The sequence below is a fragment of the Urocitellus parryii genome, chromosome 3, assembly GCF_045843805.1.
Source record: "Urocitellus parryii isolate mUroPar1 chromosome 3, mUroPar1.hap1, whole genome shotgun sequence".
NCBI lineage: Eukaryota > Metazoa > Chordata > Mammalia > Rodentia > Sciuridae > Urocitellus > Urocitellus parryii.
Window position 1 is genome coordinate 28184465 of NC_135533.1, and position 16518 is coordinate 28200982.

Here is a 16518-nt window from a genome sequence, read left to right on the forward strand (position 1 = left end):
CCAAGACAAATACCTTTAGATAAGGGTTTCTTTTTTTAATTTTTATTTATATATGACAGCAGAATGCATTATAATTCTTATTACACATATAGAGCACAATTTTTCATATCTCTGGTGTATACAAAGTATATTCACAACAATTCATGTCTTCATACATGTACTTTGGATAATAATGATCATCACATTCCACCATCATTTATAACCCCATGCTCCCTCCCTTTCCCTCCAACCCCTCTGCCCTATCTAGAGTTCCTCTATTCCTCCCATGCTCCCTATCCCTATCCCACTGTGAGTCAGCCTCCTTATATCAAAGAAAACATTTGGCATTTGGTTTTTTGGGATTGGCTTAATCTCAGTGATATTGACAGTGGGGAGTGGCGACTATGCTGTGTCTTGTAAGACTTTTCACGGAATCCTTGACCTCTACCTGTTACATGCCAGGCATTTCTTCTTCTCAACCCAAACTTGCAATAACAAAAGTGTCTCCAGACCTTGCCAAAATCATTCACTGGGCAACCATTGCTTTGGAGTGTATCAGGCTGGTGTTGCCTTCAGTTTTGCTTTCTTTAAGCAGAGAATGGCAAGAGTCAACCAGTAAAAGCCTCAGAAGCCAGTAAGCGTAGTCTGATAACAAGCAATAACCAGGTCTGAAAGTCAATAATGGCTTCTGAGGTCAAGAATGAGGTTGGGTCCAACAACAGAAATTTTAGACTGGGATCTGGGAAGAGAAGAAAGTAGCGTCAGAAGGGGCCCCCAGAACAGCATATGCACATCCCCATGTTAGCAAAGAATGCTTCCCCACTCCAGGGTCCAGAGGAGAAGAAAGAGAAAGGCACCCTGGACAGAGATGGTCCTACAACAGGCAGAACAAAGGTCTTTCACGTTGGGCAGAGGGCAGCTCCAAGAGGAAAGAGCACATGGCAAAATAATAAAAGGAACCTACCTGTCGATATGTCTGGTTTTGGGACTTATCTGGACCAAGCAGCAACCCACCTGACTCCCTGCTCTGGCCTCCCACCCTGTGACTGTCTTCTTCCTACCACTGAAATGTTCTAGATGAACCGCCTGCCTTGTCATAGGCTGCTCAGCCCAGTAGGTCACGCGGTCAGGCCGGCTGGTTGGAAGAGGCAGCACCTACCGCCTGGCCCACTCCTCAGCCCAGATTCTATTCTTGGCCCACTCAGATCTAATTAACTCATGCTTCCCAGCTCTGATTGTGCTCCCACACAGTGTTAGGCTCATCAGAAGCCCAGCACGGAAGTGCTGATGGTGTTCAGTCCTTGATCTGCCCTTGAGGGCCCTCCAGTTTCTGTCTCCACCCTGCCTCTCTCACCTTGTCCTTTCTCATTCCAATGTCTCCCACCTGGTTTTTAAACAATTGCTCCGTAGGATATTAATCATGGTCATGATCACTCAACCAGGAATCACTTCTCCTTCATGAAGGCCTACCATATTGTGTAGCATTTAGACACTTCTGTGTTTCATGATGGAATCTCTGTACCTCTTGTCCTTCCTACTAGAATGTAAGTTCCTGCAGGGAGCACCTAGCAGTAGTACGTGCTCACTACACACCAGGTGAGGGACAGGAGGGAAGGAGGTAGATGAGTCTAATGAGCCTAAGTGCTAATAAAGAGGAAATAAAAAGAGAAAGACTAAGCAAAAAAGGAAAATAAGAGGGAATTGAAACAGCATATTTTACTAAGATAAATATAATTAATCTACACACCCTGATGAGCTACGTTTTAGAGCATTTAAAATGACTGTATCAGTGTTACCAACCACTGTTTCTTAAAACTCCCAAGGAAGTGGAGAAAAATGAAGTTGCCAAAAGTGTTAAATAATATTTAATATTTATTTTTAAAGAAGCAAAGAAAAATGAAAGCATAAAATCTTGGTGCATATTCCTAGAAAAATACTGGCAAAAATCACATTAGCAGTACTTTCAGAGATGGTAATAATTCATTCGTCTGTAAGTCATTTATTTGGTAACCTTAGCTATTTCCACCAAATAGACAAGGACAAACCAAGCAACTGAGAAAAGTCATCAAAAGAGGGACTATAGCCAGGCTCTGTAATACATGCCTGTAATCCCAGTAGCTGAGGCAGGAGGATCAAGAGTTCAAAACCAGCCTCAGCAAAAGTGAAGCTCTAAGCAACTCAGTGAAACCCTGTCTCTACAAAATAGGGCTGGGAATGTGACTCAGTGATTGAGTGTCCCTGAGTTCAATCCCTGATACCCCACCTCCCCCAAAAAGAGAGAGACTAGAAAGTCAATAGACTAAAGCTCATGTAGTTTACAAATAGACCCAAGGTTTGAACCTATTTCCCCTCTCTTTGTATATATTTTTTAAAAATAGATAGAAAATATTCTCTAACTTAGAGATAATTACAGCAGCACTAGAAGGTGGAAAGAGAAACTTCTGGAAGAATGCTTGGAGCATCAGTAAATAGTGGAGTGGCCAACACAGGACATCCACGATCGTAGCCTCAGCACAGCCCAGAAAAGCTGTTTCCTGCAAAAGAAGAGACCATGAAAATTAAGGTGTCTTAAATGAAGAGGAGCTAGCCATTGGAACTAGAAGCTACCTGGGTAGAATTCGGATCAGCTGAGTTCACCAACTTAGCAAGCATCACATATCTTTCTGTTGGTCTCCAAGTGTCCTCATTGCTCTTCTGAGCCTGCTGTGTGTAGTCCTCACCCTCAGTTTCCCCTGCTGTTCAGTGGTCTTCCTGAGACCTTGAGAGGAAAGTCTGTGCCTCCACTGCCATGTTCATTGGCCTGGATTGATGTGACTGCATAACCCGGAACCTGAATGGTGCTCGGCTGGCACAACTCAGTGGTTGACCCAGCATGACAGAGGAGGAAAAGCTGGGAAAAACAAAAACAGAAGTACAGCTGAAAACCTAAAAGGAGAAAGCAGTTAAGAGACATTTAGTGCACAGATAAATAATCCTCCATTACTCAACATCCCCCAAGGCCATCCTTGCATAATGATAGCACTGCATAATAATTAGGATGCACACCATTAGGCTGGGGTCTCCCACACCTAGCATGTGGTACAGTGATTAATAAGGGTTTATTAAAATGAGGTTGTGAACTGATACATTATCAGTGAAAACTGATCTTATGTCTAAGATAACTAAGTTTAAGAAAGCCAAAAAGGGAATCATTATTTTAGAGAATTTCTAATAAATATAATTTAACTAAAAAATACCTTGGGCACCTGAATGCAAAGCTTCAGTTACCTGGAAAGCTCACTTACAGAAAAGGCTCGACATGACTAAACCAAGACGACAACATGTTTTATTTGCTATTGACTAGCCTAACTACAAACAAGACTTTGACTCAGATACACTTACCATTAAGTTGGGAAAACAGGGCCTAGAATTATTAGACCACACTATTATCACGTGGGTGGACAATTGGATAGTAAGTTTATTTCTTGGCTTAGCACCAGGGAATAGACAGAAAAACTAATGAATTATGAGATGCAGGATAATGTATATTAATGTTCTTTGGAAAAGTGCAAATAGTCTTCAATTTTCACCATTCCTGGAAACCAAGTCATGGGAGGATTATATTTCCCACCAGAAAAATAAAATACTTGGCCGTTGCAGTCCCAGCCAAACACTCAGCATCATATTTATGTCACCATAAATATGTATGACAACATGTCTTACAATCAACTACAAACACTAATATTATTTAAAATACTAGGCTGATGCTTCAAGCCTGAGGGGAAAAATAGTTTGAAATGTATTACTTGCTCTAAACAAAAAGTTTCTATGGTCAAAACCAGCAGTACAGAATAGAGCAAAAGATCAATAAAGATTTGTTGTGTAAGGCATTATACTGCACACTTAAAAATAATATTCCTACCCTCAAGGAGCTGCAAGTACGGTCAGGGAGAAAAATATTTACATTAAGTAGCACACAGCACAATGTAAGAAGGAGTTAATACCAGAAGAGGGATGATAATAACAGCCAGTGTTTCTTGAGCACTTACTATGTGTCTGGTACTGCTCCAATTGCTTTGCTTGAATGAACTCATTTAATACTCAGATAAGCTTGCCACATAGGTACTATATTGGAAATTAGGTTCAGAGTTAAACCTACAGTTGGGCTCCAGAATCTATATTCTGAAAACTATCCTACACTGCTTCTCAAAAGACAAGAGTTACATGAGTGAGCACTGAACACATTATTATTGACTGAGAATGTAAGGAGGTTTACTGTAGCTCTCAAATTTGCAGAAGCATGGGGGAGAGGGCATTCCCCGTGGAAGATACAGCACAAACTCTGGGAGATGGGAAATTGTGACTCATGTGACAGTATAGTACCCAAATCTTTTCATTGATCTTTCTTTCAAAGAAAGCCCCTCACCCCTACCTGTCTTGTACCTTTTAATTGGTGATTGGCATCCTCATCTACCCAGTGCCTAAGGGAGAATTCAGAACATAATTCAGGACTCCCTTCTTCATCCTCATCACGAGCCCACATAGCCCAAGGCCTCTCCCTCTCCCTCCTCCACATTTCCACTACCACTGCCTCAGTTTAAGTCCCAGCACTCCCCACAGGGCTGTAGCCTCCTAACTTGAGTCTCTAGACTCCAATCTAGTCTCCATATCAATGCTATAGCACCATAATGCCGTCTGGCCAAAGTGCTCTCCCAGCTATGAAATAAACCCAAATTTGTCACTGAGACATGAAAATCCACTTGTGATCTAGCCCCTGCCCACCTTAACCAGCACATCCTCTAACACTTCCCCTTATGTACCCTATATTCCAGCCACAGTGAACTACTTATTCTTTGAAGGTAACAGACTCTATACAGATAGCTTTCTACCCTAAAAATCCATCCCCTTTCACACACCAACCTCTAGTGCCTAATTTTACTCTGAAAATTCCAGTTCAGATGATTCCGTCTGCATTCTTCCTCTGGACATTTTCAATGACTACCCAAGGCAGGTCGGGCATTTTTTCTGGGTTCTCATAGCATGTTATTTAAGCCTCTATCTTACCATGTCCCACAATGTATCCTAATTATTTCCACATGTCTCATTTATTCACCAGACTGTAAACTCTTTATAGGCAGGGGCCATGAGAGTCATACCTACCTGTATTCCTCTGTGCTTACTGCATATTTGATAAGTGAATGAATGATTTATTTGGATTCTAGAGTCTGGGGTTATGAACATGTACCCAGCCTCAGCCCATTTTATCCATTCTTCTCTTTAGTAGAAGGCTCATTACTTTCTCCACCAGATCTATTCTCATCTCAAGACAGCAAAATAACTACACATTATTGTTATTACTCCTAATATTTTTGTGTTATTATTTTTACAGCTGCAAGACAGAGATGCTGGTTTAAAATGCTTAAAAACTGGTTAGCCCAGATTGAAGAACTATTTACACATTTAATTTAAATCAAAGGCATGCTGAACCTTCAAGAACTGGTATGATATCTTCCTTTCAAAGGAAAGATCACAGCTCTACCATAAATTCATTGACCACTCAGATTTTGTTCATAATCCTGCGGTATAAATTTACAGATTGATTTTTTTCTTTATTTATATGTCTTCATCATCCTAGTTACTTACTTTTACATTTCCAATCATTTTCTTATGTCATCTACTGACCCCAGGTATAAATAAAGTCATTAAAACAACAACCTCTCATCATTATCATACATTCTTAACATCAACCTAGGCATAGTTTCCAATTAATGGATATTTCTTCAGGTAGAATAAACTTCTTTTATTAAAATATAGAAGCTAAACTCATCTCCAAGAAAGTTCACAATGTTCAAGAAAAAATGGCCTCCTACACTCTCAATGCTTGAAATCAACTCATAAGGACCCCCCAGTGCCAACTGTACCCTGTCATCCATCCATCCAGAATGGCACCTGCACCTCCTAGCTCCTGGACCTCAAGACTCAAGAGAGATTTAAAGTAGCAACTCTTCAAGAAGGTAGACATCATTGGTTTGGATCACATCCCTTTCTCTTTATTCCATTCATTCTTCAGAGAGTTAACTGACCCTTTTCTGGGCATTATGGTTTAGATATTAGGTGTCCCCCAAAAGTTCATGTGTGAGACAATATAAGAAAGTTCAGAGGTGAAAATAATTGGGTTATGAGGGTATTGACCTAATCAATGCATCAGTCTCCTGATGGGGATTAATTGGCTGATAACTGTAGATAGGTAGGGTGTGGTTGAGGGGGGCATGTCTTTAGGGTATATATTTGTCCTTCTTCAGCACTGCTCGCTGCCCCCCGTCCTTTCTGGTACCATGTCCCCAGCTGCTTTCTTTCACTACACTATTCTGCCACGAGGTTCTGCTTCACCTCAGGCTGCAAAGAATGGAGTCAGCCATCTATGAAATTGAGACCTCTGAAACATGAGTGCTAAATAAACTTTGCCTCCTTTAAAATTGTTCTTCTCAGGTGTTTTGGTCACAGGAGCAAAAAAAAAAAAAAACTAAAACACGGAGCTACTACTGCTGGACATTGTACCTAACGCTGTTCTTATTGTACCATTTTGTCACTGGTTTGTCTCCCCCACTGGACTTTGAGCTCCTTGAGGGCAAGGATTTTGTCTATTCCATTTTACCTTCCTCAGTGCCTAGCACACAGTAGGCTCTCAATCTCACTGTTGAATAGAACTGCCCCTCACAGTAGAGAAACTAGCTAAGTTAATGGGAAGAACAGAGCTCTGAGTGTTTTGCAGAATAAGTCTTTTAATATTTTAAGATGGCAAGCACTTTTGATGCATGTTACTAAATTCTTGAGTTTTACTTTCAGAGAATGTAGGCAAACAAATCCAATTTCTGGATCTCTCCCTTTCCCCCTAATGTTCCAAAGCAAAGGAACAAAGCTAAGGACCAGAGGCACCAAATAGGGCCATTACCCTCCTCTGAGAACAGTAAGCATGGAATCTCACCAATCATAATACCAGCTGTAGATTTTTCAGGCTTAAATAATCATGTTCACGTAGAATTAAAATTATGTCTTTTCACTTCGGAGGACCCCACCGCTTAGAGTATAATCAAAGAATATATACTAAATGAGGAAATAGGTTAATTATTTTGGCCAAACAGTAAGTGTTCAAGTTTCTGAGAATAGAACAATAATCTTTAGGAATTTTGCTTGGAAGCAGTAGAGAGAAGAGAGAAAAAATAAAATGGGAATGGCTGATAGAGTATTCTAATACTCAGTGATCTCACTTAAAATAGAGACAGCACTTCCAACCTTTCTTACCATTCCATACAAGATTCTCTGAGACATCCACCTTGATTAGAGATTGCCTTCACTCAGCTGTCCTTTCTCAGTTGATTATTTTTCCAATCCATAAATCAAAAAACATAAAGGACATGCAAATTATTATTTGTCTCTTTCTTCTATGTCCGTTCTACATTTTCTGTTTATCATAATGAATTAATATATTTTTTCTTCATTCAAGTTCCTTAATTAAATGTTATGACTAAAATACCAATGGGTGCATTTTTAAGTCCCACCATGTACTGGGTCAGAAACTATTCTGGGCAGAGAGTATTCTGTGACAGAAAACAAAGGTGATCTCTAATTTCATAGAGTTTATAATCTGGTAAGAGAGATAAGGAAAAAGGAAACAAATATGTACATAAAATTTCAGACAGTGATAAATGCTATGAATAAAATAAAAGTGGAAAAATGAATGAACAATCACCAAGGAAGGAGGGTAGAGATACCTTTTAAATATACTGGCCAAGGAAGATACTTTTGAGGAGGACCCAGTATTGAAAAGAGCAATAATTCCCCCTTCACTCAACCCAGCCTGCTCAAAGGCATTTGTTAATTTAAAAATATCTTCCATTATAATTTCCTTCAGGAAAGGGTTTATGACAAAATACAGTGACATTGTCTAATTATTTTTTCTCTCCTATTCACTTAGAAACATTAACTAGAAAAACCATTGGGTTGCTCCAATGATCCTCTGAGAGAAATTTATTCCTCATCAAAGATTTACCAAAAGTACCAGGGACCACTTTCTTCCACCCTAAATGTTCTTTATCCACTGGGATATTATCTGTTGACATCCAACATCTGTTGTTCATTTTCGAACATTAATCCCTGTGGTGTGTCCTTTGGGTGATCAAGCTTACTCTAAAGCTCTCTATAAAATATTCAAGAAGATTTTGACTCTCCTATTTTTCCATTGACATTTTTACCCCTCCTTTGATTTCAGGTTGATTTTATTTTTCTTTTGCTTTCCTTTCCACTATTTTATTTCTTTCTTCGAGTAGGGCTTTTCTGTTCTTCTATGCATGCCGCTTAGCATGGGCCACGTGCTCCCAAATTTATAAAGCTCACAAAATTTATGCAAGTTACATTTTCTTTTAGAAGAAAGGTCCATGTACGAGCATTTTATTAGAAAATAAAACTTTTTAAAAGGTCAAATCTATTTTTCCTGGGAAAGAACTATTTTTCCTATTTAGGGTCTATCAAGATTTATACTTCCGAGAACTGTCATAAACTTGTAGGTGTTAGGAACACCTCCCTCATCACTGCCCTTTGAAGCTAGAAATTTAAACCAAAGCTAATAAAAATAATCATACTTATATTTTTATTTGTCTAATGCCATTCATTCAAAGGCATAAAAACAAACTTCACAACAAATTAAACTCTACAACCACTTTTTTTTCCTCACAGATATATATGAGGAATAAGTAATTGCAGGAATATGTTAATCTGCCAGACACAAAGTAAAAGCTGTGCTAAACTAAAATGAAAATGTCTTCATGAACTTTTTCTATTATATTGAGCCCTTCTACTGCTTCCAGCAGACCCCTCCTCATCTTCCAATTTTCTCTGAAGTAACTAATTTTGATATGAAAGGCCACTCTCATTAAGTCATTTAACAGCAATGCACTACAATTGTTAGTTGGTGTGTTACTCATGTGGAAGCCAAAACAGTCTGGATTCATTGGGAAATATAATTTGCTTGACTTTCTCACCTTTCCAGATGTTATGGAAGTTTTCTTTATTCACCAAGCCAAGGAACTGGGAGACATAAATGGCTTTGAAATCTGCAGGTAATTTCAAGATAGTTTATGAGAATCAAATTCTTGGGGCTGGGGTTGTGGCTCAGTGGTAGAGCACTCACCTAGCACGTGCGAGGCCCTGGTTCGATCCTCAGCACCACATAAAAATAAATAAACAAAGTAAAGGGATTGTATACAACTAAGAAATAAATATTTTTTTAAAAAATCAAATTCTTTCCCTGAATTTTTCCCCATTCTCCTAGGTTCATGTCTTCTAAATATCTGAAAATTTCAGAAGAAACAGTCACTGTGAGGACAGTGCTCAAAAAGGGCACTTCTTCTTTACTTCCAGGTACATTTTTTTATAAATAAAGCATATAAAATGACTCTGCCTAAATATTCAAAATTCCTGATCATATGAACAATAAATTAGTCAAGAGCTGTGTGCTATCTAATGAATGTCCCCAGGATATCCTGAACAGACCTGCATTTGCTCTACGACCTAAATATTAAATAACACCAAGATTCCACGGAAGGAAGACAGGACAGGCTGAGAAGTCGAGGTTCATTCACATTTCAGTTCTCTTCATTTTAAAATCCTAGTAACTTTGGAATATGTCAAGTTTCTTCCTTAGGCCTCCGGTTCAGGAAGAAATGGAATAAAAGTACTTTTGTTTAATTCCATCTCTAATATCCTTTTCTGCTCTAAAATGATAATTTATTCATTTCTTGAAAGTTGCCACTGGAAGGCCACCATGACAGTCTCTGGCTGGTGTTCACCAGAGTTTCAAGTGGCCCACCAGTCCTCCTCCCGCAGAGCAGGGCAGCTGGGTTAAATCACATCTGTGGGGAAAGCATTTATATCATTGTCTCGGTCCATTTCTTATTCTTGTAAGAGGACACTGCAGATTTAGTAATTTATAAAGAAACCAAATTTATTTCTCACAGCAAGTTTTGGGAAGCCCAACATCAAGGTCTGGCATCTGGTGAAGGCCTTCCTACCGCATCATCCCACTAAAGAAGGCCAAAGGGTAGAAGAGAGAGAGGGGCTGAGCCAAATTCATCCTTTCATATAAAACTCATTCCTTCAGAAACAAACCTACTCCCTAAAATGGCATTAATCCACTCCTGAGGGCAGAGCCCTCATGATATAATCACCCCTAAAGTTCCCACCTCTGAACCTGGTTGCATGAAGTCTTAAGTTTCCAGCACATGAAATTTGGGGGACACGTTCAAGCCATAATAACCACCAAAGGAAGAGATGTCAAAGCACACAACTTCTACTTACTCCGTAAGATGGGCGTGTGGACCAGAGAGAGCATCAAGTGAAGATTTTCCTAATACAAACTTTCCAGCCTCCAGTTGGGGAAGATCTAGGTTGCGTCCCTCCCCCCTCCCCAGCCTCCCTTGAGGAGCAGTGCTAGAGGCAATCTGACAGGTCAGGGGAATTAATTCAGGTGGCCAGAACAAGGGATTTCCACATGTGCACATGATGCAGCCTGTTCCTGAAACACTTCCCAACAGCCCACCCCATAAGGAAGTTCTGCCTCCAGGTCTGTTTCAGCACTGCTACATTCTGGTTTCTTCCTTAATATGGAAAACCTATGTTTCTGATTATTTTCCCAAAGTTGGCATGAGCTAGCAGTGAGTAACACATTGCAAAAGAGCTCCGTGCTGGGCTGCCACGCCAGCTGCAGCCCTTCTGATCTAGCATGACAATGCCAGGAAAGGGTCGAGCTTTCTGGTTCCCTCCACACATACCCTCCAGAGCAGTGCTGTAGGGCCAGCTCACACAAAGCCTTCCCACCTGACCACCCCACACTGGGGCCTAAGCTGCTCTCTCTCTCTCTGCAGTGTCTCCCAGCTTCATTTACCCTGCAAATTTCATTCCATGAGCATGTTGAAGCCTCCTCCCAGATTATTAATCAAGATGTGAAATAAGATAAAACGTAATCCACAGTCCCTCAGCTACAAATGCTCAAAGGCAGGCTCATTAAACATATCTGTCAACAATGGATTACACCAGCCTAAGGCCCCAAATTGATTGGAAGTCAGGAGGAGTGGGGAGAAGGCATTTGGTTGCACAATATAGTCAAAAGAAGGGACTCTTTTAAAGGTGTGGCCAATTAAATCTGTGCAGAGATAACTATAGGCTATACGGTTTTATAGATTCTTTCCTCCAGTTGTTAATGGAAGCCCAGGAGATGGGAAAACAGATTGAGAGCTGGGAACCAATAATTCATGTACTGTGTGTGTGTGTGTATGTGTGTGTGTGTGTGTGTGTGTGTGTGTGAAAAGCTGAAAATCATTATGAACGGGAGTAGAGAGCAATATGCCATATTGGAAGCAAACCTAGTGAATTCCTGCATGGTTTCAAACACTATTTCCTTGTGTCAAATTTTAAAAAAAAATTTTTTTAAATATATAATTCTGTTAAAGTGCTTAAAGTCACACTTCACTATGGTTCTTATCTATCATCCTGTCATGGGCATCCTCAGCACCATCCCATCATGATATACTTTGTATTTACATTGGGCTTTTCAAGTTCAAAGCACAAAGCTGACACACCAGGCAGTTAGGCACCACGCAGGATCTGAGCTGGGTGGAACGCTCTCCCAGCAACACATACCTGACGTGTCACCGGAGGATCCACTCGATAGGAGCGCTCCTGTCCTACACTAGCATTTTGTCAGACTTCAAATACACATTTTCACCCACCATACTGACAGCCCTATTTACTGAATCAAAGGAAAAGTGATTTTACCCCTTTATTCTCACTAAGAATCACTCCTCTCCCTGGAGTGTCTCTGGGTAGTAGCTATATTTCACCCACATCTGAGATGGGGGGGGGGGGGCAGGGAGGACGGGAATAGCAAAATTAAGTAAACATATTAATTGTTTTACACTAAGAAAGTGAACAATAGGGGGAAAACATCAAATCGGAGGGGATTTATAATGGGAAACAGATGTAGACGTGAAAGTGATTTGAAGTAACCCGACGGCTGCAGACATCTTCCGAGTATATGGCTCAACACATAAACATTAACAGCACGATAGCTAGGCCCACATCACCGGATTTCAAAACTTCACCTGCATTCCTAAGTAAGTTTGCTTTTTTTTCCCCCTTGAGATTAAAAAGAACAAGGAGGGTTTCCCATCTTAGAGCTGTTTATGAACAATTCTTTATTTATGAGGGACAATGAAACTAGGCATATGTGTTTTGCTTTTCTGTCCTGGCAGGTTTCATGTTCTGCTTCTAATTCCCATGCCCCCGTCCTGTTCTATTTAAATTTCCAATGCAGCAGAGGAAATGGCTTCTAAAATATTAAAATCCTGTTTTCATTGACTTCCTTTACGCTTTGTGACCGCATTTCTATTCAGATCAGGTTGCACAGCTTTTAACATTCCCAAGTCTAAATTTAAAGTTAGAGTGACTTCATGGTACCCCTTAAGTGGATAGCTCTTATAACAAGGGAGAAAGCAATCTGGAAACTTCAGAGAAGCCAGGCCAATAGGATAATTTTTTTTTTAGATGTTTATTCTGTCCTTCAGACTTTTTTGATACTGAAATGTAGGTTGAGAAACAACTATATTTTAAAACAGGGTCTCATTTGGAGCAAGACACCAACCCGGTAAAGTCTTCAAGAAGGAAATTTATCCTGGGTTTACTTGGCATGGAAAATCAGTCATGTCCTCCAATTATCACCCCGTGATTTTTCTCCTGAGCTCCAGTCAGGCTTTCCCTAAACCCCAAGTCTACACAGGAATCCTTTTATTATTCTAATATTAGCCTTTTGTTCTCCCTCCCTGAAAGCCAACCAATAGAGTCTAGAAAAATGAAGCTGACCATTCTTTTTGAGAGACTTGGGTTCCAAGACCAAGCTACATCTCTAAAGAAAGATTGTCTGAGAAGCTGAACTTGAGGCATCCAGGAATCTTGCTTTCCCTTCCTTACGAAACAACCCCCAATGTAACATTATAGTTCTAATAATTAATGCCTCCACAGTATCTCTGCAGTGTCTCCCAGCTTCATTTACGCTGCAAATTTCATTCCATGAACATGTTGAAGCCTCCTCCCAGATTATTAATCAAGATGTGAAATAAAAGCTTTGGTCAATAGAGCTCTGTGACCAAAGGTTGGCAGATTTTGTTTTATCTGCATTTTATAGGTAAGAAAACTTTCATTCAGAGAGGAAGATTACATAAATTGTACAAGATCATATAGATAATTAATAAAGAAGCCGGGGCTCCAGGTCAGCTCTTCTTGTTCCCAATCCTGTGCTCCTCTCTCCCACACTGTGTATGTGCCTGTAATGACCCTTTTCCTGAATGCAAGGTCATTCTCATTTTCCTAGTGCCTCCTCATCATCCCAAGTTCATATGGGTCAAAAAATAAAAAAAGTGTGGGGAAATTCATTCAGGCCACAATCACACATCTTGTATGTAGAGGTGACCTGTCTAAACTTCCTCACAACTCACTTCACTTGAATCTAAAGCTAGTCTTGATAAGTGTCACAGATGGATATTGACTCAACATTGACTTACTCTCAGGATAAAATAGGCCCAAGCCCAAGGCAGCCATGAAGGAGGTTACTGTCTAAATCAAACATGCAACTGCCGTCAGAGATACCAAGTCCCACAAACAGGACATGTGGGTAGCTGAACAGAAATGGTCAAGAAGGCCTCCTGGCAAAGGAGAAATCTAAACAAATGTCTGGAAAATAAGATGGTCAACTAAAGAGGTAGGAAAAATATTTCAGGTAAAATATACAGTTATATTTCACCAGGGAGTAGTTTAATATAGAATCTCACATTTGCAAGACTGTTTTATCTACATTTTATAGATGGAGTTAAAAAAAAACACTTTGTAAAAGGTTATGGAGGCTGTTCACACAACAATGGCACTATAAATAATACTGTTGAGCTACAGATTTAAAAATGAACAAGATGACAAATTTTGTTATGTGTATCTTACCACAATTTTCAGCATGGGCTATGAGGATAAAACTAGACACATTCGATGCAGATCCCAGGCCACCCTACCTGAACCTTTGGAGCTGAAATGTGACCTCTGAAATCAGCTTTTTCTGATTTTACATCAGTTACAAATGGGAAATTTCAGTCCCACTGTTGGTCAACTCTGATAAGAGACAATCCTAAGTGAAAGAAATATTACTGTGGTTTTCCCCAACTTCAGCCTACTGGAGAGGTTAACCCTCCCTGAACCCCCACTTCACAGCCATGTCTGTCCAGGTCAACCACACTGAAGCATAAACAAGAAACCTTCTTTCAGCTGAGGCCAAGCTAAGGCCAGAGAGAGATGCAGGCATAGTGAATTGTGTCAACCGAACACCTCTGGGAAAAAAAAAATTAATTATCTTAAAATAATAAACCCACAGCTTACAAGCTCACCTATTCCTAGGATGGGAGTGTTGTGTTAATATATATTTTTTTATTTTAACTAAAGTTCCTTCTGAGCATGTTCAATGTGGATTAACAAATGGGGGTGGATATGGTTCTGGTCTGTCATGGTGGCAGCCTGTCTGGAGTACAGGGAATCTCTCTGGAGGACCAGGAAACCCTGACAGAGCTGGAGCAGTAAGAAGCGGGCCTGGGCCTCCAGTGATGATAGTGGTCCTTTCCCACACAGGGTGACACTGCACTTGACCTGCACACCAGGCATATTTCCATTTTCCCAGAACACTGGGCAGAGCTGCCAGCATTAGCACTTAGAGAAGTTGGGAACATTGTGATGAAAATGTTAACAACGGGAGGAAAGAAAGGGCTACCTGAGAGCCATGTCACCTGGTCTCTCCCCTTCTCCCTCCTTCCCTACATTTTCCCATTTACTCACCAGGAAAACTGTGTACTCCTCATAGGCCAGCAAGCAATTCTGAGATGGACCAAGCCTGAAACAGCAAGGTGAGCAGCACTAAAACAAAGCTACCTGAGCTTCTTTCTTTGTAATCTAGCACCAGTAAATACTTGTCCTTTATTCCTCCTGACTCCCTGAAACATTCTTTAACCAATATCTGTCCATTTACTCAACCCTCCAGCCTGAGGTAACCACCATTCTGCTCTTTGCTTCTGTGAGTTCAATTGATTTAGATTTCACATGTAAGTAAAGACATGCTGTACTTGTCTTTCTGTACCTGACTTATTTCATTTAGCATTGTGTCCTCAGGTTTCATCCATGTTGTCACAATGACAGAATTTCATTGTGTATATATTCTGCTTTTTATCCATTTGTCTGATGAATGCTTAGGTTGACTCTAGATCTTAGCTACTGTGAGTAGTGAACATGCTCCTTATATGTTAAAGTGAATAATCCTCTAATACACATGAGAATGCAGATATCTCCTCAAAATACTGATTTCAAATCCTTTCGATATAGATCCAGAAGTGGGATTGATGGATCATATGGTAATTCTATTTTCAGATTTTTTTCATAATGGCTGCATGAGTTTACATTCCCATCAATAGATTCAAGAGTACCCTTTCTCCACATCATCACAAGCACTTAATTTTGTTTGTTTGTTTAGTGGTGCTGGGGGTGAGAAACTGGAGCTCCATGCATGCTAAGCAAGCACTCCACCACTGGGCTACGTCCCCAGCCCCAAATTTTCACTTCTTTTTTTTTTTTTTTTAAAGAGAGAGTGAGAGAGGGGAGAGAGAGAGAGAGAGAGAGAGAGAGAGAGAATTTTTAATGTTTTTTTTTTTATTTTTTAGTTCTCGGCGGACACAACATCTTTGTTGGTATGTGGTGCTGAGGATCGAACCCGGGCCGCACGCATGCCAAACGAGCGTGCTACTGCTTGAGCCACATCCCCAGCCCCCCAAATTTTCACTTCTTGATAATAAACATCCTGATAGATGGAAGGTGGACTCTCACTGTTTTTTAAACTTGCATTTCCTTAATGACTTATGATGTTGAGGATTTTTTTCATGTCTGTAGGCCCTTTGATTCTTTTGATAAATGTCTATTCAAGTCCTTTGCCCATTTTTAAATCAGGTTATTTGTTTTCTTGCTATGAAACTGAGTTTCTTGCATATTTACATATTATAAATGTATGGTTTAAAAATATTTTCCCCTAATCTAGCTTGCCTCCTAACTGTTCTTTTCTTTGCTATGCAGAACCTTTTTAGTTTGATGCAATCCCACCAATGGTCTATTTTTGTTTTTGTTGCCTGAGTTTCTGGGATCAAATCCAAAAACCTTGCCCAAACCAACATTGTATAATTTTTCCCCTATGTATTCTTCTTGTAATTTTATAGTTTCAGGGCTTATGCTTAAGTCTTTAATCAATTTTGAATTTATGTTTTTATATGGTATGTGATAATGGCCCAATTTCATTCTTTTGCATGTGGATATCCAGTTTTCCCACTACCCTTTATTGGAGACACTGTATCTTTTTCGATTGGACATTCATTTTTTGAAAAATCAGTTGATGATAAAGGCATGAGTTTGATTTTGGCTTCTTTATTCTATTGCATT